We start from the raw sequence: 25796 nt of genomic DNA, 5'->3' as shown, positions 1-25796 counted from the left end.
CTGCCTCTTGGCCAGTGACTATGGACCAAGGCTCTGGAACCTGATTAGGCAAATATCCCAGGGACTGAGTTTAGGGAAGGGGTCATGAAAGCAGACAGCAGAGGGAGCAAAAATCCTTACACTGGGGAACAAGAAAGGAGAGCTGCTACATGGGCTTTGCCTTGGTGACATGAGGTCCAGTACCATTCATGAACTAGAGTCTCCCTTGCGCTCATGAGGATATCATACAATGGGATTAATTTAAGAAATAACCCAGCAGAACCAGATCTTACAAGGTAAAACTGCCATACCTTTCCATCATCATATAAAGACATATCAGTAGAGTAGACTCAGTGCTTGGCCTATATCATTACCAGTATTAGAGTGGGTCTGAGGCACATCCTACTCTTGGATTGCATAGATCCCTGCAGCTCTAAGAATCAACTGCAACCTAGATTGGCATCATCTTTGTTAACCAAGAAGTACCTCTACACCCAACCTTAAGCAGTATCATCATCCATTCTCAAGCTCATACTCACATATGGAGGCTCTGGACAAGCCCTGACTCTGAGTAGATGCTCATGTTCCAGCAGGGAGACTCATGTATGACTGTCATCACTGCCAACTAAAACTGAAGTTACAGCTATAGGGCTTAAAGAATCATCTGTAGTGCTGAAATGGTGAAAGTGACTGATGGCACAGAGAATTGGCAGCTTCTTTACAGCTTCCAGAAAAACAAGCATAAATGAGGCTAGATGATGTATAATAGAATAAATACTTAATTCCTGAATCTTCAGATGGTATCACAAAACAATAAGCATCAGGAGCTTCCATAGAACTATTATCTAATTGTCAAAGTAAGGTACCACTAGAAATTGATCATACAGTAATGAGCATGGGTGAGTTTTCATATATATATATGAAATGACTTAACCCAAGGAAACTCAATAAGCTTCAAAAAAAAAAACTGAATGATTCATTACTCTCACAGAAACTTAGAGGTAGAAATGAAAAGCAAAAAATCTTTCAGCTGAAAAATATACTAAGTGAAATTCTGAATGTAATAGGGGATTGATAGCAGAATAATTAAATAAGCTCCACCTTGATGCAAAGAGGCATCAGTATGTTTCTTAAATCTAGAGGAAGATACTAACATAACTACAGAAAAATCAAAAGTCACTACCCCAGTTCAACCAACATACCCATAATATATGATCAAGTCCCAAGTGTAGCAGGTAAGAGTAGACTCGTGAGGATAAAAGGGAAAAAGCATCAAGGCTAATGAGCTAACTCAATGTAAAGGTGGTTGCTGCCAAGCATGGTGACATGAGTTCAGTCTCAGGTCCTACATAGTGAAAGAAGAGACCTGACTTCTGAAAGGTGTTCTCTGACCTCTGAATGTATACAAAAAAATAACTAAATACATAGAAAGGAGGGATGGAGAAAGGGAAGGAGGGAGGAAAGAGAGGGAGGGAGGGAGGGAGGGAGGGAGGGAGGGAGGGAGGAAGGAAGGAAGGGCAAGAAATACTGCCCGAGAGTGATTTAATTTACTTATGGTAGAGTAATTTGCAGTAACATTACATGTCAAGAGAAAATAGCATGGAATCTGCACAGTACTAAAGGAGGGGAAAGGCCAGCCAAGAATGCTATAGCTGATGTTGGGGAGACAAAGACATTCCCAGACAAAAGCTGAGAGAATATGCCTCTACTGAACCCAAACCACCAGAAATTCTAAAGGGAATTCTTCAAAGAGGGGAAGGGAAAGAAAAACAGAGGAAACCCACTTTTAATAATAGCGGACTAATTCAAAATGTTGTATCAGAAGTGTGAATAATAAACCATTCATATCTTTAGTAAGAAGAACAAAAAATAATAGTAACTACATTAATAAATGTATCTCATATAGCATCAAAAATGTAAATGTGAGGCCGGGAATGAAGTTGATGGTAGAGGACTTGCCCATCATGTCTAAGCCCCTGGATTCAATTTCCAGTACTATAAGAATAAAACATTAAAATGTGGGAAGAAGTGAAGCACAAATATAAAATGTTCTTACTAGTAACTTTCTCTTTCATTGTTTTTGTTCTCGTCATTATAATATTATGCTGCTTAAATTTAAGAGTATCTGTCTATAATTAAAAATGTTTGTGTAAATCTCATCATAACTATGGGGAAAATGTCTATAGTAGATGAACCAAAATAATAAACAAGGAATCCTCTAATACTATGAGAATGAGAAAGTTACTATAATAAAGTTACAAAACAAATTACAAAATATTTGTGGTTTCTTACCTATTGATAATCACTTTAAAAGTAAATAGATTAAGTTCTCCTATTGATATATACAAAGAGATGAATGGATAAAATTGTAAGACCACCAACATGTTGCTCACAAGATATTCACTTGACCTCTAAGGAAATGAACAGGCTGAGAGTACTGTATGAAATAGGTACTCCACACAATGGAGTCCAATAAGAACAGGAATAACCATACTTCTATGAAATGGACTATAAATCTAAAGCAATAAATCAAGGTAAAGAGGGGCACAACACTAATAAAAGGATCAGTTCAGCAAGAGGAAACAGTGACCGTATAAACGCCTAGGGCTAGGTCCACCCAATTGTGTAAAGACACACATGAATACACTTAAAGAGAAGTAGATTCTTATACAGTCACAGTAGACCATTATGACCCCATCTTTGAGTAGTGTACTCAAAGCTAGTGTACATCCAAAGTTAATTGTAGCCTAGATCAAATAGACCTACCAGACATCTACTGAACATTCCATCCAATAGCTGCTAATGACATACTCCTCTCAAAAGTACATTTTCTAGGATAGATCATATGATAGGCCAAAAAAGAAGACTTAATTTTAAAAATCATGAAATCACACTCTATTGCATTGTTATTGCAGGGTCTAACAATCAGTAACACTACTATCTGACAGCAGGGGAAAATATCTAAAATCCAGAAAACAACCTCACTCACAATAGCTACAAAATATGTAGGAATACATTTAATCAAAGTTGGCAGAGCTCTCTACAATGTAAACTATACAACATGACATTGATAGAATGAATCCAAGAGAACACAAACAAAAATCAATAGTTCTAAAATTCCTGTGCTCCAAATCACTCTCAAAAATCTTTATGACATTCACAGAACTAGAAAAAAAAAATCCCTGAAAACTGTATGAAACCATTTAAGAAACAAAAGCTGGGCTGGAGAGATGGATGGCTTGGTAGTTAAAAGCACTGACTGCTCTTCCAGGGGACCCAGGTTCAATTCCCAGCATGCATGCGGCAGCTCACAACCACCTGTAACACTCAGATCCAACACTTTCACACAAACGCACATACAAGCAAAACACCATTAAAAAAATAATTTTTAAAAAAAAAACAAAATTCAGAGCAAATATTCAATGATAGTTTAGGTTTCAAGAATAAGAATGTACAGGCAGTGCAGGCCTAGAATTCTAGCACTGAGATGTTGAGTGAGGGGGATCTGAGTTTCTGGTCAACCAGAACTACATAATCAAGAGTTAATATTTCTTTTTGTAAGATTTGAATATCAAAACTTCTTTCCTTCAAGTCTGTGAGTTTTAGTTTTTTCCAAGATATCAACTTTCTGCTCAATCTTCCATCCTGAGTGTTGTCAAAGTGGCTGCAGGCTTTCTAAGCTGCAAGGTTCCTGACTGCAACCAAGGACACCAGGATTACTGCTTTCCCTGCTTCTGTCCCTAGAAAACTATCTTTGTACACTACACTGAGTACTATTTTGATCATCACTCTGGATCACCTTAGCATATAGACCCATCAATAAATCCATCATTATAGAGACTGGTCCATGAGGTTAAAATTTACCTAAGAGTCAGAGGTTAAACTCTACCAGTAATATGGATGTGGCAAATAATACATTTGAATCTGGATCCTAATTTGAGATTTTTAAAGCACTTTCCTTTTACTTCTAAACCTCATGGTCCCTCATTCATCCAAGCAAATTCCCATTGCTTGTCTTCATTGCCATAAGGATATGGCAGAGCACAGAAATTTAAGTCTTGACATATGATCAGCTAGAACAAATTTCTCCCTGAAGTAGGAGAATAAAAGAGAAAGGAGGCAAATGGGATAGAAATAAGTGAAGATAGCCTCTCATCATGTTGGAGGGAAAGAAATAATGAGGGAGGGAAGGAAAGAAGGAGGGAGGGAGAGAGAGAGGGAATATAAGTGATAGAAATTCTACCAATTGAAGAAATCAAGGGCTAAGTGACTCTGGGTTGCTCTCCATATCCCTTCCCAAACACAGGGTGCCTAAGAACAAGGCTAGAGCTCTCCTGCTTTCAGGTTAATGAAGGAACCCTGCTGTGGATATTGCTCTGTATGCTGTGAATTGTTGCTCTGATTGGTTAATAAATAAAGTGCTGGTTAGCCAGTAGCCAGGTAGGAAGTATAGGCAGGACAAAGGGAGAGGAGAATTCTGGGAATAGGAAGGCTGAGTCAGGACACAGAGGAAGCAAGATGTAAAGATACTGGTAAGCCACAAGCCAGTAGCAAGGTCTAGATTTATAGAAATGGGTTAATTTAAGATGTAAGATCTAGCTAGAAAGAAGCCTGAGCCATTAGTCCATACAGTTTTAATTAATATAGGCCTCTGTGTGTTTATTTGGGTCTGAGCAGCTGCAGGTCCAGGCTGTACTGGAGAAAACTCCAGCTACAGAACCTGTGTGTGGAAATGCTTGTGGGGTAAAAAGCACCTTTGGAAGCTCCACCCATGCTTTTTTTTTGTAGACTCCAAAAGAGTTGGGGACAATGGAATGATTTTCTAAGAGATAAGAGAGGCTGAAAGGCAGTATCTGCAAAGCCCTTGCCATTAGTGACAGTAATCCTTACAACTAAGCATTGGATAGAGTCAAGACTACATCAGATGGGGCCTGGCATTGATGGCACCCTGGAAGGAGGTACCTGAGGTCCCCAGTGGTATGGAGACAACCAAGAAAGTGCCAGGGGGAAAAGCAAGAGTGAAATAAGACGTTTTTCTGCCCCAAATAAAAGTTTAGAGCAATTTAGATCCATTATAGAGAAATAGAAGTACAAATACTACATGGATGAGATCCAGACTCAGTATTTTTATGTCAACAAATATGCTAATCAATAGACAGGCTCTACAAAGACAACAGATCAGAGGTAACAAAGACAGAGTTGCTTTATATACATGCCTGGCCACTATTTTACACTAATGAGAAACTGTGCAATACAGAGCTTAAGAGTTCAGACTGTCTAGGACTATTGGAAGATGACCCAGGGTAAGGCACACTAGTATGGGGACCTACACCACCCAGTGGTAAAGGCAGGGAACAGCCCAAGAGTGATGATAATACAGGCTCAGGTGCACAGGTTCAGGAATCCAAATCAGATGTAGCAGAGGTGGGATCAGCCTAGATATAAGCCAGGAGGGTGTCACAGATCCCAAAAGTGAAGATCAGAGGTAGGTCAGACTGCAAGGTAGCACAGGGTCATGAAACTCAATGTTCTGCCAGCACACAAGGAGTTAGTTGAGAAAACTGTCACAAATGACACCCCTGGGAGTGGAAGGAACCACCATAGTGTACAGAAATAATTAGGACTAACCTCCACTGAAGGAAATGTGATATGAAGAACAAACCACCCTACTCAACCAATGAAACTCCAGGTGTGCAAGTCCCACCACAGAAACAAAAGTAACCAAGACATGTCTCCTTACCAGACTACCAATCCCCTAGTAATAGCTCCAACAAAAGTAACTCAGAAGAAGTTCCAAAAGGGACTTCCAAAGAATGACTATACATATGTCCAAAGAACTTGGAAAGGAAAGAATATTTTCCAACAGGAAGCAATCAGCTGAATACAATAACGGAGTCAAATCAGGATATGAAAAAAATGGAATTTAATAAAGAAACAGAAGTACTGAAGGAAAGCCAAACTGATATGGTAGAGATGAAAATTTCAATAAGCTAAATATAAAGCTCAGTGGGAAGTTCAGCAATAGAGTGGATCATGGGACACTATCAGAAGTAGACAAGGTAGAAGTCATGGACCAATCAGATCAATGCTCAACTTTTTAAGATGTATAAAAGGAATCTGGAGGACCCTTGGAATTACATCCACAGTGAGATAACATTGTAGACCTTAGGCTTCAGTTCACAAAAAAAGAAAAGCTGACAGTGAGATATGTGGGGTGAGGTGCAGAGAACCCAGAGTTACCATATGTTGATGAAAGTTCAAATGGTACAGACCATCTGAAACAAAAATGAAATAACCACCTCTCATGTAATCTATAGTCCACTTCTAGACATTTCCCCAAAATTCATGAAAGTATATCTATTAAAAGAACCATATCTAAGAATCAGGAGCAGCCCAAATGCCTATCACTCACAGACTGATACACCCACACTGTATAATTATATTCAGCAATCAAGTAAAACACACACACACACACACACACACACACACACACACACACATACATGTGCCAGTTCAAAAGCATCTCATCAGTGCTACGAGTAACTAATCCAGACACATAAAGCTAGGTCCCATATGAATCCATTAGAGAGCATTCTAGAATAGGCAAAACCAGGAATGGAAACTGGAGATCATGATAGAAGTCTAGTAGGAGGGAGGGGATTGACTATAAAGGGGAGTACAGGGGAACGTTTCAGAGTTTTTGAGACAGGATCTCACACTGGCATGGAATTCACTACATTGCCCAGGCTGTTCTCAAACTCATGGCAATCCTCCTGCCTCAACCTCCTAAGTACTAGGATTAAAGTCATGAACCACTAAACTGTATTTGGAAGAACTTTGTGAGCCCAAGGGAGTGGTATTCATATGTTGATTGTTGTGCTTACATGTAGTGTTTAAAAACATTAGCTTTTCTAGGGGAGACACACACACACACACACACACACACACACACACACACACACACACACACTAATTATAAAGGAAGAGATGCTGAGAAAATATGAAAATATGCCTACAACTTCCTCTCAAGAGCCACTAGGCATTACCTCCAACACACTCCAGCCCACCACTTTAAAGTTTGTATTCAACAAGGCATGTATTCTTTACGCAAGAGTTTTGCTCTTAATATGTAATTATTAGTCTTTTATGTATGCATTTGTCTTTAATTTTCCTTTGTCTCATCTGATATATTATATAATTGATGCATTTTCCCATTAAAACCAATTTGAAATTTTCAATACAAAAAGAAAGGCAAGAGAGAGGTATGAGATAATAAATTTATACATGTTGATATAGAACATGATACACTGTCTTAGTTTACTTTCTATTGTTGTGATAGAGAACATAGCCATAAGGAACTTGGAGATGAAAGGGTTAATTTCACCTTACAGTTTACATACAGTTCATCAAGAAGGAAAATCAGGACATGAACCCAAGGTAGCCTGGGAGGCAAGAGCTGATACAGAGGCCATGGAAGAATGCTCCTTACTGACTTGCTCCCTGTGGCTTACTCAGTCTGCTTTCTTATATAACCCAGAACCATTTGCCCAGGGGATGACACTACACACAGTGAGCTAGCCTTCCACATCAATCATTAATCAAGAAAATTCTCCCACAGACTTGTCTATAGGCCAATCTGATGGAGGCATTTTCTCAATGGAGGTTCCTGCTTCCCAAATGACTCTAGTTTGTGTCAAGTCGACAAAAGAACTAACCAACCTAATTTGTGTTTGCTACTCATTACATCAAATTACAAACTCATTGGGTGGTAGGGGATGAGAGCTGCCTACACTCATTTCTGTGCTGGCAAAGGTGTGTCACAGTTTGAGTATGAAACGTCCCACACACCAACTGGCAGTGCTGTTTGGAAGCTGGAAGAAGCTTTAAGACAGTGGTTCTCAACCTGGGGATTGCAACCCCTCTGACAAACCTGTATCTCCAAAAAATGTTTTCATTATGATTCATAACAGTAGCAAGATTATAATTATGAAGTAGCAACAAAAATAATTTTGTGGTTGGGGGTCACGACAACATGAGGAACTGTATTAAAGGGTCACAGCAGTAAGAAGATTGAGAACCACTGCTTCAGGAGTTGTGGTTGGTTGGAAGAAACAGGACCCTGGGATATGCTTTTGAAGAATTCAAAGGCCATACCTGGTCCTCTCCTGTCACTCTTCTTTCTGACTTCCATAAGCTGAACACTTCTGCTTACCCACACTCTTTTATTATTGTGGACTGAAATCATTGACCAAGAGCATTCCTCCTTCACTTCTGATAAAACTCTGCTATTTTGTTGCAGGGACAGAAAAGCTGGCCTGCACAAGGTGCTTCTGGGAAATATTTTGCAAAACATTGCTATAGGAAAACACTTATTTATCTCCTGCAAGTGTTCAGCATTCTGTGTGTGTCAAAGGCATTGCCAGCATAGATGCCTGGAGGAACCGTGGATCTGTTTGCTTTCTTTGAAGATCCTATTAATGCAATTGCTCCATTTGACTTTCTGTAGTTGTCTTACGAAATTTCCGCAGGGTTTTTGCCTCGAGTCCTTTACCTAGAGATCAAAGTTTACTGAAGATCTACTTTTAGAATTTCCCCCTCATGATTCTTACTTTAGGACAAAAGGGCAGACGTTTTAAAAGTAAGCTGTGTTCAAGGTCATAGTCCCAAGTTGCCAAGTAGGCACAGTTAAGAACAGAAAGCAGGACTCTGCATGCTCAGAATGGATGAGATTATCACCAACTTGCTACCAGGCCGGCGTGGAAGGCTTTAGTCCCAGGCTCAGGTGTATGAGTGGGTGACTGTTATTAGAAGTGCTTGACATGCTTAAGCCTCAGTATGCCCCCCGTGTGATCTGGGAAGATTATGGACTATATCATTGGTTTTCAAAATCTAACAGCATCTCAGTGTCCACCATTGGGAACAGGAGCAAAGAGAGGTGCCTGTCCATCTACACCCAGTTCGACCATGGTGATTTTTCTTCTAATTGCATGTACTGAGGCCATAGGGATATTTTTACTAAAATAATTATATATATATATATATATATATATATATATATATATATATACTCATATCTATGTCGTGTACTTATTAATGCATTTATATATAATGCTTTAAATATTAGAACACTAAATTTCTTAACTTTTGTAAGAAAGATTTCCCCACACACACTGGATTCACAGATTCAAAATTTTTGAGCATTTTATCTCTGATCACTGAAGTAATATAATTTAAAGATGGTGTAAAAGAGTTATATCAGTCTATTCACTGTGAGGGATATTATTATTATTATTATTATTATTATTATTATTATTATTATCATCTTGTCTCCATATTTGCATCATTATAAAGCCTGCAGAAGGGCATGGAGTTTCAAAAACAACTCAAGGGTTTCTCTTCTTTTAAAATGAAGTGATCACTCACATCTTTCAGCATGTTCCAAATGGCTTTGTTTCCTTCTGATGTTTTTAGCCTCATGGTCCATGAGGGAAGAACTCAATAGAAGGGTAAAGGACTCCATCATGCAGAGAAAGGAGTAAGTCCTATGGGGTCTGCTTTGGAAGAACTAGACAACCCACAGGGTTTCTCTGGGAGTTTTAAGCTTACTTTATAAGCTTTTTTCTCCTCTGAAAATACCAACTGTGTGTGTGTGTGTGTGTGTGTGTGTGTGTGTGTGTGTGTGTGTGTGTATGTGTGTCTATATGCACATGCATGTGTGCACATGAATACATGTGTGTGAATGTGGTATATGTGCTCTGGTATACACATATGGAGCAGAGGAAACCCCAGGTATTGGTCTAGCCTTTTACCTTGTTTGAGACAGGGTTTGTCCTTCTTCTACTGCATATATCAGGCTAGCTTTCAGGACTTCTCCTGTCCCCATCTCCCTTCTTGCTATAGGAACATTATGAGTACAGGTTCTAGTGCCCTGCCCCCAGCTTTTACAAGGGTTCTGCAATGCAAACTCAGGTTTTCATACTCGCGTGGCACCATTTTTACCCATGGAACCATCTCCCTGAGAACTATTTTTAAGGCTACTTGTTTTTCAATTGGGTTTTATTCAACGTTTATCTCTGAAAGCAACTTTCTCTATGTACTAAGCAAAATGTTAATCTGCTAAACAAAAGCTTCCCAGTTCAGTGCATGACTAATTAAAATGGGCACTACTTCCCGTACTGGGAACACTTTCATCTAATATGTGATGTATGCTTAGTTTCTGGAATCTTTTTCTCCTTCACTAATGGCATTTTATATGCCAGCCATTTCACATTAATATTTTAAAAAGTGGATGAATTCCTACTTCTCAGAGAAAGTAAAATCTGTCTATCTCTTAATTATTTTGTTTTAACTAGTTAAATAATTTCAGTTGCTTATAGGCCGTATCAAAACCAAATTTCAGAACTGAATGGAAAACTTACGGTTAATATTACAAGAATAATCTGTAAGTCTTGGACACTGTCCTAAGAAGAGGACTTATACATCGCCCTTCGCAAAGGCTCAAATGCTGTAGGGTGCAGTCCTAGAATGAAAAACATCATTCTAACAAAATATACTATAGGACAATGACTAGGACATGCTCATGTCATTTCCATCAATAATTAACATGTAAATGTTCTTGCGAAGATGCAAAGTTAACTTAGAGATGCCTGGGGTAGATCTCATATCTGGATGTGAGCCACGGACGGAGCTCACTGAACCAAAGCCCAGTTATTACAGCTGATTGTGCAGTTAGGATGATTAAGGCCTAGACAGACAACTTTCAAGGTCACCCAGCAATGTTTACGTTTCTACTCCAAAAACTCATGAAGATGAGTCAAATAAGCTTTGTGTGACTTCATAACTGAAGGACGAACAACGGACATAATCTCTGTGAGCTCTGGTTTCCAGTCAGAATAAAGGCCATAACTGAATTACCACCAGCATTGTTGTGAAAGTGGTTGACAAACACAGCGGTGTCTCCAGCATAATGCTAATGCTTCTGGGGGAATCAAAAAGAAAGCTGCCACTAAGGAGTTCTGCCCCGAAGCCAGAATGTCACCATGGCCCTGTCAGGGAGCACTTTACCTCTTACCAAGATTAAAATGACTGATATAGATATCCCCCTTGGTTCCCTGAACTGCCTTAAAAACAGGAAATTGGTTCTCACAAATCAATACCGCCTCTAGTTCTAACTATAACTTCAACAGCTGCTACATCCATCTTAAATAGAACTAGCTGCACCACTGAAATCTGAGCGTATTCCGTGTGACTGACAGTTCTTTTCCTGAAGCTAAAACTGAGCCTGTTGGATAAAGGTTAATTGCTAACTGTGGAGTGCAAATGATACCACATTGATGAAATTACAGGATTGCTGATAGAGAAAAGTCTCCTAACCGGCGAGGAGCTAGAGGGGAGGTCTAAATAACAGTTATTGATTTGTTTCTCTGAAGGCCGCTAAGTAGCACAAACTACTCCATACACTAGAAATTATCCACAGGGCTTCCATTCATTTATAATTCATTTCTTAGCTTCCAAGTTCCTACCTGCCAATATCCAATTATGGCTTTGATAATTATGTGCCTCAAAATAAGTAGTTTATGTGTTAGAGAAAGAAATACTGCCAATTACTCTTTCCTCCTCTCCTGAGCTGAGCCTAATCAGTTGGGCATGTTATATACCATAATAATCAAGCAGGAGCGCCTAAATGAAGGACCAAGAGAGTGGTGGGTTGTACATATTTTAAAACAAATTCAGAAGAAAAAAAATGGCTCCTAGGTCTTTATTCCCAAGTTAAGCTCCCCTCTTACCCAGATGTGGCCGTAGATTTTGCCTCCATGATTCTTCCCACCTGGCGATCCATGTGCCTCCCATAGCTGACACTCTTTCCAATGTCAGCTCCATCACTTTGGTGTGTGCTGAGTACCTGCAAGCCCACTGCTCGGTATTATGTAGATGTGCTCTTTCATTAAATCCAACCAGAGGACTTTGTATTATTATATCTCCATTTGATAGTTGAAGAAACTAGAAGTCACAGAAATGGATAAGCTCCCCCAAGTTCAGAGTTGGGAATGTTAGGGTTGGAACTGGACTTCTGCATCTGTATAGACTCAACCTTCACCCACCCCGACAACCCCCAAGGACATGGGGAGAAAATATCTAGTTCTCAGATTTGTAGGCAGAATTTTTTTCCTTTGGGCTGCCAGCTCTCTCTCGCGCTCGCTCTCGCTCGCTCTCTCTCTCTCTCTCTCTCTCTCTCACACACACACACACACACACACACACACACACACACACACAATATGACACAGAGACTGATTATTAGTTATGAAATCTTGGCCTATAGCTTAGGCTTGTCACACTGGCTCTTACCACTTAAATTAACCCATTTCTCATCTTCTATGTGTTGCCATGTGACACTTCTCCTGCATGTCTTGCTCCCTATGTCTAGCTCAAGACTCCGCCTTTCTCCTTCCCAGAGCTCTCTCTGTCCAGAAGTCCTACCTATACCTCCTGCCTAACAATTGGCCATTTAACATTCTATTACACCAGTCACAATGACACATCTTCACACAGTATAAAGAGAAATTCCACAACACAGATTCTCCCTGTAAGCAACCAGAGATTTTAGACTAACACATCTGTTTTTCTGTGAAATTTGTTTAGGCGACCTGAGAGGGACCCATCAAATACTCTGTGATGTTTGAGTAAGTATGTATTTTAAAAAGTTTTGCCCCCATGAATGTTCAATCACTAGTATTACCAAAACAAAGAACTATAAGTGAAAACTATAAACATAGAACTATAAATGAAAATCTTTGTCCAAACTCACACTGACAAATGTGTGGTTCATCCACAAAAAGCAATCCTCCAGTTCCCTGTAGAGTTGTGTGTCTTATCTGTACATTACTTTGAATCTAACCCCACAGAGTCAGGCCAGATGCCACCAGAGATCAGACTCTTTCATTTGCGATACCCATGGCAAGCAGAGGGTTCTCAAACCATGCCAGCTTTCTGTCTAGTGGCTCCAACTCAGTCTGGAGGTTCTCACCCCACCTCCAGCTCCAGTCATTACCTATAGTACCTCATAATGCTTAGGGTAACACCTTACACAACATTACCAGTTTATTACAAATTACACAGATGATTAACCAGTCAAAGTGGTACAGAGGTCAAGGTTTGAAAAAGTCCTGAGTACAGGACTGCTGTCCCATGGACATGAGTTATACCAGCTTCCTAGTACATGGTTATGCTCACCAACTCAAGAATTCCAGACTCTTTCATTTAAACCTTTTATGGGATTCCGTTACATTGGCATTAAGTGTGTAACTATAGATAATTATTCAATCTCCAGCTCTTCTTCCCCAAAACTAGGAGAGGCCAAACCATCTATCCTCTAATTATAGGATAGTTCCTCCAAGCCCATTTTTACCTCCTCATTACCATAAATTCTGGTATGGTTGAAAAGGTTTAATACCAATCACTAATGTTCTTGTCACTCTGCCATGGAGGCTGTTAAAGGGCTTTTACAAGCTTTGTGACAAGATCCAAGGACAGAAACCAAGTTATTTCTTACTATGCCACATTTTAATTTTGGTTTGGTTTTATTTTCAATACTAAGCCAAATCATTTCAGCAACTGATATAAATGTGGACCATCTGTTACCTGCACTGCTTTCTGTGTATTTGACCAAATGCCAGACTGGTAGGAAGGTACTTGAGAGAGAACGGGCTCATTTGGGCTGCGGTTTAAGAACAGAGACTGTCTACCAAGGTGAGTGAAGCATGGCATCAAGAACATGAGGTGACTGTATCCTGTCCCTGTCTGTAGTTGGGATGCAAAAAGAAGCTAGGAAGTGGATCCCTGCAATCATATCTCAGATCCCATCCCCACCTACCCCTTTCTTCAGCTTCATAGTTTTGCAAGACATCACCACCCCCCAGGGAATCAACTATTCAGCCACGTGAGCCAAATCATATCACATTAAGATCTTTCACTTATATCTATGGAGTACACTCAGATGACCCCAAAAGCAAAAAGGATGTGGCAGTTATGAAGTAGGGAAACCAGGGTGCTCCATATGAAAGGAAGATTTAAACTGAACCTTAAGCTACACACACACACACACACACACACACACACACACACACACACACACTCACACACACTCTCACACATGCACACATGTACACAAACATACAAATATGTACATGTGTGCACACTCCCATATGCACACACATACACATGCACACTGACACATGTACACACATAAATATATGCACACACATGCATGCCCATGTACACACACACATACACATGTATATACTTACTGCCTTTGAGTGACTGAAATCTATCCTATGTTCTAACCGTCCTCAATTTATTTTCATGTGTGATGCCAGTGTTGTGGAATCAGAGGTGGTCTGTGGCAATCACAAAATGAGAAAGGACGGGAAACAAAAGGCAACAGCATTTCTTCAGTAGCAGCTATTGCTCAACACAGAACTGTGCCGTAATGACATTGGAAAACTAGATATTGAAGTCTACACAGCCAACTGTCAAAATACACTAGTGGCTTCTCTAGGGAGCGTTGCCTGAGTGTTCTCCCTGATGCTTTTCTCTGTTTGTTGTAGAACTGCTGTAAAGAAACTGACAGCAGCTGCCGAGAAAACATAGAATTCCCAGGCAAGGTGGGACTTTCATTATGTTGTCTGGTTCAATGTGGTACACAGTATATGATGGTAGGAGAGGTGAAGCCACTCAGCAGCAGCTCCTGGACTGCAGCTAGTAACCTCTGGGTTTTAACTGACTACCCTTCCAACCTCACCCAGTTTTTCCCATGTTCACTTATAGTTCATAGAGGCAGTTAGAACCATGTCATTCCTTCACTCCTATTTAGCCCAACAGGTCATCTCAGCAGAGCAGCCAGGATATCACAGGAGAGCATGATGTTCCTTTTTCTATGAGTCAATTTCATTCACTCCTATGTTGCTAGTGTATAGTCAGTTACACACGCACACAGTCATACACACACGCACACATCTCTCAAATGATCTCTACCTGCAGAAACTAACTTTTAGTGGGCTTTCATAGAAAGTATTTGGGAAAACAAAAATACAACCTAGCTTTGGCTGTGGGGGTACATGTGTCCTCCAACTTCTTCTACCTGGGGTGTCTGGCCTCCTGGGAAGGGGGATATGGCTACTGCACATGCCAGTTGGATATCAGGTACCAGTCATATCATTCCCAGAAAGCTGCTACTTATGGCCTTGCTCTGCTCCTTCAGAATGAAATCAGAGTTCTAAGTAGAAGAAATTGGAGACCTATTCTCTCTGCCCCGTACTGTGGAAGCCTATGTGGACTTTGTCTTAAGCTAATTTATAGACTAATATTCTTCAGCTGCATTTGGTATTGTTCTCGTTCCACAGTTAAAGAAATCTCTTGGCAGCTGAGAATTACTAGTTCCAAACCCTGGGGACACATTTTGCTATGTAAACTTCAATGTGTTTCCTTTAATGCCCCTGGAAACAGCAAGGTTCTTGTTAGAAAAGCCAAGTCTTGAAGCTTTACTCCAGTGCCCCCCTATGCCTCTGTGTGTCCCTCATTGTCATCTCCCCCCACCCCATCCCCGTAACCACAGTTCCCTGGGGGATCTTAATGCAGCCTTGATTTTGAGAGCCCGGCTTCCAGAGATGGCAATTGAAGAATTAGGTAAATTCTAATGGTAAGCAGCTACTTAAACACCTTGCTATTGGGTACATGGTGCAGGACCCAGCCTCTTCCAGAAACTTGTGAGAGATGCACATTCCATGCACCTCTACACCAAAGCTAGCAAATTTGAGTGTGCATTTTAACGAGCTCCCCTGGTGATCTGTGCCTGTGAAAATTGAGAAGCCTTCTAGGAGCCTTCAGCCTGAAAAGTTAGGTGATGAAGTCCAAGTTCATTTCTCTCTCATGAGCCTCTTGGGTAATGACTGCCAGCTCCCCCTACCTTTTCTAATACAGAGCTTTAGGCAAAAGTCACCCTCGATAGGAAGATTTCAAGTGATGTTGGGTACCCCAGGGCTGCCCACGGAGTCCATGCTTTAAGGCAAATTCTCCAAGCACTGCTCACAAAGACAGCCTTGGGGCATCCCAGACAGTGGCTCCAGGAGAGTGAACAGCTTGCCTCAGGAAAGGCCACAGAATAACTCCCCACCCAAGATCTGGGAGGCTGAGTGAAGGTTGACTATATAAAGTTCTACTGCTGTGTTGATTTTCTTGTTTAATTCACCAAGCCCCCCAGGGAAAGTCGAATATGAACACCAAATAACAAAAGTCAGAAGTAGTCTGATTGGCAATACTGAGTTCCCAGGCTGGAATCTTCTGCTAAATGAGAAACTCACTCAATTCTTCATACAGTCAGTTATCAGCCAAGTTAGCAGATGCTGTTTCCTTTTGAACATAGCTGTTTTCTGTGGCTTTGAGGAAATCCTAACATCTAACCTTCTGGACCGAGTAGTAGAGACCATCTACATCAGCTGCACCAGAACTTAACACAAATTGGGTGTCTTGCATTTAAACAAGGGTTAGACAACTTCTTTTCTTTGTTAGCTTTACTGTGAAGAAAAGTACTTACCTTCTCTGGGTGCTCATTTCTTTATAAAAATAGAGATAATAAACGCCTACTCTTCAGATTTATTTTCCTTCTGAGAGTCTCTAAAAACCTGTGTTATTTTTCATACTTTTTGACAGTAGTGCAGATTGAACCCAGGGCTTGGCACGTGATAGGTCTATCCTGACTTCTGTCCCTGAGCCTACACCTCTAGTCCTCCACAAATGTTATTTTTTGAGGGTTTTTTTCCCCACAAATGTTCCCAGACTCCCATCTCTTCTCCCTCTTGTGATCTACTAATGACAATTTTAAGTTGAGATGGAAGGCTCATACCTGTGGTCCCTCGGCCACTGCCCTTGCATGCCTGGCTTCCATCCTTTATCTTTCATCTTTCAGCCAGGCTTCTGTAACGCAACTCCACCTCTGCCCACACAGTTACTGACAGTATATTTTGCAAATGAGATCCTTTGGGATACAAGATCAGATATTTCCCTGAAGTCTAGACACATTCCAGTGAGCCTGTTCCATCCATCATTTATGCACTTAGTCACTTCTGGTCTTTATGATAAAGGCCGGCTCCTACCCTCCTGTAGATGGAATAGATTAACAAATTAGAGAAGTTACTTACATCAGCATCATGCTTTACATTTTGTACTGATCTGTCACAGGCAAGATCTCACTTTGACTTTCATGAAAACCCTGAGAGATCTACAGGGTAGGATGTCGAACCCATTATGTAAACCTCAGAACAACTCACCCTGATGTCACCAGCTACCCAGAGGTAGATACAGATTGGTATAAACCTTCCAGCTCTGACCACCCTCCCAGAATGCCTTACAATACAAAGGCCAGAAACAAGTACAAAGCAGAATGCAGGATGTAAGTCAGGATCCCCTTCTCTTCGAATACACAAACACATGCATGTACCCTACTCTCCAAAACATGGCTTACAATCCCCACAAATGTATGCATATAACCCACCTCCTCAGCTTCCCAAAGCACTACTTTTCTACACACACACATGCACACATGGGTGGGGGGGAAGTGCAGGGGAAGAGGTGTCTTTCTACATAGCACTGGATCATGGTTGTCCTGGAGAAAAGGCTGTTAAACAAGGCTGACTTCAAACTCACCGAGATCTGTCTGCCTCTGCCTCCTGAGCACTAGGATTAGAGGCATGCCTGGCCTATGCTTATCCCACATTTGGTATCTTTTTTTACATATTGGTTAGTGTGTTTGCTCTATTGTAACAAAATATTTGAACATAGACCTGGGCATAAATGATGCATGAAAACAGACATTTGTTTCACTCACCACTCTGGAGGCTTAGAAGTCCAAGATGAAGGCAATGTGGATATGGGTCATAGTGAGGGCTGCTTTCTGCTTCCTAGTGGATGCCTTAGGAGCTGCTGTATTCTCTCACACAGCAAAGAAACAGAAGGGCAAACATTGGTTAGCTGGGTACTGTAAGAAGCCTCTTTTTATAAGGGTCTGAATGCCACTAACCTGGGAGGAGCCTGCATCATCTATGCACTCCTTAAGGGACCCTCCTCTAATACTATTACATTGGCAATACCTGAATTTTGAAAGGTATTGTTCCTTAATTTCTAAATCATTCTTCCTCTTCCGCTTCCGCTTCCTCTTCCTCCCCCCTTCCTCCTCCCCTTCCTTCTCCCCTTTCTTTTCTCCCTCTTCTTCCTCTCCCTCCTCTTCTTCCTCTTCTTCTCTTCCTTCTTCTCCTCCTCTTCCTCTTCCTTCTCCTTTTCCTTTTGCCTCCTCCTCCTCCTTCTCCTCCTCCTCTTACATATTCCCAGCCAAAGAAATCTTTCGGTTACTGGCTTTCAGCAGGAAGACAATACAGCTTCCTGTGTTCATCTTCAGACCCTGCAGTATCTGGCACCTTGTTCCCCTGCGGTGATACTAATTGGGTGAATTTCGGAAGTCCCTGTGATAACTGAAGTCAACAGAACAAAAGCAATGTGGTAGGAAACATGTCATCACCTTGACAACATGCCTGACATAAACATGTTAAGAGAAAGGATTTATCTGGGCTCACAGGTCATGGGTTTAAGTGGAAGGTCACCTGCCTGGTTACTTCTGGGCAAAGAATCATGGTGAAGAGCTTGGAGCAGAACTAACTTATTAACCCTGTGATGGCTGGAAAGTGGAGATGAGAAAAAGGCAGCTCATTTGATCCCCAACACATACTGCCAGTGACTCAGTCCCTCCAGTGAGGCCTCTCCTAAGAGAATTTGCAAAAATAGGATTACCAGGTAGGTATTCGGCCTTCAAGGCAGGAGCCTTCGTAGGGTGTGATGGTTTGAATGGGAAATGCCCCCCCATAGGCTCAGGTTTGTGAACATTTGGGGAGATTGTGGAACTTGCAGGTCATGGAGCCTTGCTGGAGGAAGTACATCGCTGCGGGGGCGGGCTTTGAGAGTTTATAGCCTGTCTCTAGTTCATGCTCTTGATTCATGCATGTGGCTGGAGATGTGATATCTCAGTTTCTGGCTCTCATCACCCAGTCTGCCACTTGTTGCCATGCCTACCCCACTGCAGTGGACTCATCCCCCCCCCCAACCACAAGGTGCTTTCATACATATCTACCTCTCTCTGTATGTATATGTATATTGGTCATTGTATTTTATCACAACAACAGATAAGGAGCGGATACACAGGACTACCTCCTTTCCAAACCCTAACAATAGATGAAGGGTGTCTTTGTTCAGACTGGCTTGACTAGAGGTTGGTTGCTAAGTAACATAAACAACAGACATCACCCATTACGCATGGGAAGTTTGAAGTCATGTCAGGATCTAGCAGGTTTGGATGCTAATGAGGACTCTGCTCTTGGCTTCCTCAAATGACACAGTGTGCCTCTTCTTAGAAGGCCATTAATCCCAACATGAACTCTCTGCCCTTAGGGCCTGATTACCTCCCAAAGCCCCATCACCACATATGGCCACATTAGGGATTAGGTTTTCAACATATGACTTGGGGGAGGGAGACACAAACACCCAGTTCATAGCAAGGCCCCATTCAGGAAATCCATCTGAGTCCATTGCTGTCCATAGTAAAATTAAAGTGGCAACCTCGACTTGAAATACCACCTCAGTCCTTAGTGAAGGCAGCTGCCCATCTAGATGTTACAGCCTGGTGACTAAAAGCAGGATCCCTAGCCAGGCAGTGGTAGCACAGGCCTTTAATTCCAGCACTTAGGAGGCAGAGCCAGGCGGATCTCTGTGAGTTCGAGGCCAGCCTGGCTACCAAGTGAGTTCCAGGAAAGGCGCAAAGCTACACAGAGAAACCCTGTCTCAAAAAAAAAAAAAAGCAGGATCCCTGGACTGCACAGAGGATTTTGACTTCACTAATGGGGCACTCACGGGCAGTTACTTTGCCTCTTTGTAGCTTAAGTTCTTGTGTGTTAAGTGAGGGGAAGTAATATTACTTAACCCTTGAGTTTGGAAGAACTAAGTGAATTTATTCTTATACAGCACCTACATACATTAGTATTCATTTTATTATCCTTAGTCATGCTTTCCCATTTTGTTTTTATATTAGACATATTGTCAGAGCAGCAGAAGAAAACAACAACAAAAAGCCATTAAGGGAAAACTTCTGGTCGGAGACTAGAATCTCTGGCCTGCCTGTAAAGCTACCATTCAATTGGGCAGGTCAGTCACCTGACCAAGGAACTGCCACCCATAAACTGCCCGAAGAAAGTGGGATCACTGTAGGCCAGTGGTTCTCAACCTTCCTAATGCTGCTAACTCTTCAATACAGTTCCTCATGTTGTGAACTCCCAACGATAAAATCATTTTCATTGCTACTTCATAATCATAGCTGTACTTTTGCTACAATTATGAATTGTAATGCAAATATCTGTGTTTTACAATGGTCTTAGGAGACCCTTGTGAAAGGGTCTTTCAATCCCCAATGGGGTTGCAACCCACAGGTTAAGAACCACTGCCTTAAGCCATGCTAAAGAGATACAGGGAATAACTATTCTTTTAATGAGATGCTGTACTTTTCCTACCCAGAATTCTCACCCCCATTGCAGTATCTATAAGCCCTATGAGGTCACTATGAAGGTCATTGTGCCTGAACACTCTTCTAAATTCAGAAGATACACCTTTTTTTCTGTCTCTCTTGATGTTGGCCAGACCTCTGTATGTTTTTCTGATACTTTGGGCTTCCTTATTTTTTCTCTAAAGCCTCATGCCTCCATGCCACATGGCTGCCTGCTGCCACTGGCAAACCTCCATGATGGTCACTCAAGCAACATGGCTTTTCTTCCTTCTTGCCTCCATCCTCCTTCTCTGGGAAGTTGCCGAAATCTATAGTTCCCTATATCCTAGGGTTTTTCTTTTCAACTCTAATAAATTGCCCCCAAACTTCTCAGTCTGTATGTAAATTATTTTATTAATGAGAGGAAGAACCACAAGAGGGAATCCTAATTTCCCCATATCACCTGGCAACCATTAAGGGGTCCCTCAAAATTCAAGTAACAATACTAACACAGGGGTGGATTGATAAAAGGAAGGGGGAAATGATGTAATTACATTTTAATTTAAATTAAGTTATCAAAAGGTGAAATAATAAGTGATAAATACATATGTGGAAAAAATGTTTTACATCCTAAGCTACCAGGGAAACACAAATTAAAACTGCATTGAAATAACATCTTAGAACAGCCTCCATCAAAAAACCAGTAGCCAATGATGAAGAGGATGTGGAGAAGGGTCATAATTTTTAAATACTGCTGGTAAGAATGTAAATTAGTCTAGCTGATATGGAAGTCAGTATGGAGGTCCTGCAAAACACCAAAATTTGAATTATTACATGACCCAGCTATACCACTTGTCTTTGTTAGGGTTACTATTGCTGCAATGAAACACCATGAACAAAAAGAACTTGGAGAGGAAAGGGTTTATTTCAATCACAGATCCATATACCAGTTCAGTATCAAAAGCACTGACAGCAGGAGCTCAAACAGGGCAGAAACCTGGAGGTAGAAGCTGATAAAGAGGCCATGAAGGGGTGCTGCTTACTAGCTTGCTCCTCATGGCTTGCTCAGCCTGCTTTCTTATAGAACACAGGACCACCAGCCCAGGGATGGCACCATCCACGGTGGCCTGGGTCCTCCCCATCAATCATTAATTAAGAAAATGACTCACAGGCCTGCCTACAGCCTGATCTTAGGGGCTCTGAGGCATTTTCATAATTGAGGTTCCCTCCTTTCAAATGATTTTAGCTTGTGTCCATTTAACACAAAACTATGCAGCATACACTCTTGGATATATACCTGGAAGGACCCTAAGCTAGCCCTGAAGACACTTGCATGTCTATGTTTTTTACATGATTCACGACAGTTAAGTCACAGAATCTGCCCACTTGTCCATGAATATATGAAGACATGAAGAAAGCATGGATATGTACACAGTAGAGACTTCCAGCCATAAGGAAGGATGAAATCACAGAAAACAGAGGTAACTGGAGATTACCCAGTTAAGTGAAATAAGCCACACTCAGAAAGGGAAATACTCCTTTTTTTCTCCTCTCATTTGTGGGGTTGTGGAGATTTAAATAAATGTGCAAAAGAACAGACCTACAGATATAGATCTAAATGACACATGAAAGCAAAGGGAGATGGAGGGAATGAAGACTGAAGAAATGAGGTAAATGTGGTCAAAATAGATATTATACCTGGAAGGGTATCTGTATAAGGCTTACCACGATGTACAATAAATATATTGTAAAAATTAAGAAAGAAAACAGGGAGGAAGAGAGCAAGGAAGAAAATGGAAACATCACACATTGCACATAGTATTACCCTTCTTTATACACACACGTGGTAATATTTAATTGTGCTGAAATGTGATGGTATTTTATTTGTATGTAAATAAATAAAGTTTTCCTGGAGATCAAAGGAAATAGCAAGCCATTTTCAGTAAGCACAAAAGCCAGGCAGTAGTAGCACATGCCCTTATTCCGATCACTTAGCAGACAGGGTCTCTGTGTGTTCAAGGCCACACTAGGGAACAGAGCCAAGCGTGGTGACATACACCTTTAATCCCAGTACCAACCATAGAGACCTGAAGGTCTGTACAGACAGGCAGTGACAAGGAACTGAGGTAGCTGGGCTAAGAGCCAATGAGAAGGCAGAACAGCAAGGCAATAAAGGCATGGGTAGACAGGAAGTAGCACACATTTTGGAAGATACAGAGCTGGTGAGGTACGGTTGGTTTGTGGCTCTCACTATTTCCCTGATCTCTAAGGCTTTCAGCCCTATATTTGGCTCCATGTTTTTTATTTAATAAGACCACTTAGAAATTCGTCTATACACACACAGACACACACACACACAGACACACACACACACACACACACACACACACACACACACACATTTATTGAGGACTCATTCTGTCTGGCACTGTTCTGGACTCTATAGAATTACACAACTGAATACAGGGTGTGGCTCTATAAGCTTACATTTAAATTAATTAAAATTAAATAAGGTTTAAAGAAATCCATCCTTCAGGTGCACTGGCCACATTTCAAGTACAGAATCACTACATGAGGATAATAGCTACCATATTGGGCAGTTGAAACAGAGAGAAAACCCTCAATGCAGGCAGTTAGGTATGCAGAGCTGTACAGCAAACACAGAGATAACTGTGTGCATTTCTACAAGGAAATTAGGTATTAAATAAATCCATGATTATGAACAATTTTACAAACAAGAACATTTATTCAGTTACTGGATTATACACTAACAAATTAATTTTACAAATGATTTCAAGAGCTGTAATAGAAGCAGCTGCTGTGCCTTTAACAAAAGTGCATTGTTTATCCTAGGAAGTTTAGAAAAGCAGTAACAATAAAAAATTAAATATAATTTCATTATACAAAAGATCCATACATACATCATGTACACCGACTTTTTCACTTCCACATGTAGCTGAAAGATGCACCATGTTGGTCCTAACAATATTATTTTCAACATCTACATAACAGTACAATTTGTGAATGACTTATATTTTATTACTACAATATTGGAAATTAAGTTTTAACATTTTTATTCTAAATGTATACTCATATTTTTAATTTTTGACTTTTTAATTTCTTCCTGACATGTTCATGGAAATATCATTTCAAGAACAATTTTACCGATATGTTTTAAATCTTAATTCATGTTAAGAAATGAATTTTCAATGTTTAAACATATATTCATTTATTCTAGGAAGCAGCATATATTTTAGTTTTTATTAATGAGACTATTTTATTTAAAATTGTACTTTGATTAACAGTGAAGATGGACAAGATTTCAAATATTTCTTCAACAATTAATTTCATTTTGCCCTGTTTCAGTTCCATGCTAATTTTTCAACTGACATAACTCATGAGATCTTTTTTACTTTAAAAATATTCAGTATCTACCTCTACAATTCATTGAATATCTTAATCCAGCTTATTTATTTATTTATTTATTTATTTATTTATTTATTTATTTATTTTTGGTTTTTCGAGACAGGGTTTCCCTGTGTAGCTTTGCACCTTTCCTGAAACTCACTTGGTAGCCCAGGCTGGCCTTGAACTCACAGAGATCTGCCTGGCTCTGCCTCCCGAGTGCTGGGATTAAAGGCGTGTGCCACCACCGCCCGGCAGTTTCTATTTATTGTTATATGCTATGGCTTTGGAATTTTTATGTGCCAAATTCTTTTAATTGCTTTGAAGTTTTAAGGTGCGTATTTATGAAAATGTCTAAGATATTGATGTTCAGGAAATGTCTAAAAGCTTGCAGAAAAAAAACTATCCTAAAATTATGAAACCACAAAAGGCCTTGGATAGCCAGAACAATCCTGAGAAAAAGCACAATGCTGGAGGATCACCATTCCAAATCTTAAGGTGTGTTACAGAGCCATGTTAATAAAAAGAGTATGGTACTGGCACAAAAACAGTCATGTGGACCAATGCAACAAAACCAAAGATGCAAACTTGAGTGTATGTAACTTCAGCCATTTAATATTTGACAATATATAAACAGTTGTACTTATACAGAAAACCACAACCAATCAAAATGCAGAGTTATGGAGCCTAGTCCCAGTGGATACATCTACAAAACACTCCCACACCTAAGGCTCAGGGAACATTGAAGAAGAGGGGACAGAAGGGTTATAAGAGCTGGAGGATGAGGGAGTTTGCTGTGAGATTGTGTCTGCTACTAATATGGGAAGATAAACCCACAAAGTCTCACCAGTATGACTGACTAAACACGAGCTGAACAGGGACAACACTATACATGACAAAGTGGATGAAGAAAGCCCACAAGCCTTCAACTCTATACAGGAGATGCTGAGACTGAGAGAAATCGTCTTCTCCACGCCACTTGGTTATTCAATGCTGAAAATTCAGCCCTGAAAACATAAATACAAGTAAATTTATACAGACTGATCAGGCTTGATTTAGGAATATATGCCTACATATATGCAACAACAATTAATGAAAAAACAGAGACCATGAATTTCGAAAGAGAGCAATGAGGAGTATATGGGAGGCTTTGGAGGGAAGAAAGGGAAGGGAAAAGTGATATAATTACATAATAATCTCAAAAATTAAAATTATAAATGTAAAAAAATGTTTATTCTTTTTTTAAGTTCTAGGACATTTATTTAGTCTTGACCACACAGTGCAGGTGCAAAAATAATAAGGTATAATATGAGCAGTAACTCCTCAAAGTTGTCCTCTAACCTCTGTAGGTGGGTGGAAGCCATGTACACACACACACACACACACACACACACACACACACACACACATGCACAAATAATTTTTAGAGATATCCTTAATTATTTAAATTGTTTTTCTTCTGTGAGTATGGAACTATTTTTTCTTGATAATTTCATGAATTTTATTTGTCTTTAATTTTCACAAGTTTGATTGATATACTTAGGCTTGTATTTCTCTGGATTCATCCTATGTAGGGGTCTTCTTCAAATGTATTTTCAGTACCAATATATGTTTTATTTTTCTTTTAGAGAGTCTGATAAGACATATATTAGATCTTTTGATACAGACATCTAGATCCTTGAGAGTTCAGGGTGGGTTTTCATTATTCTATATTCAACTGTAATGTTTGTTTCCTATGGCTTCTCATTTGGATGTTGAGCCCATGACTGAGTTTCCTTTTTTATAACAGTTACCTTATTTCCATTTGACTATATCTTCAAGTTCTTTGCTAAGATTT

This window comes from Onychomys torridus, chromosome 17 (genome assembly GCF_903995425.1).
Source record: "Onychomys torridus chromosome 17, mOncTor1.1, whole genome shotgun sequence".
NCBI lineage: Eukaryota > Metazoa > Chordata > Mammalia > Rodentia > Cricetidae > Onychomys > Onychomys torridus.
This window is presented reverse-complemented; position numbering follows the sequence as displayed.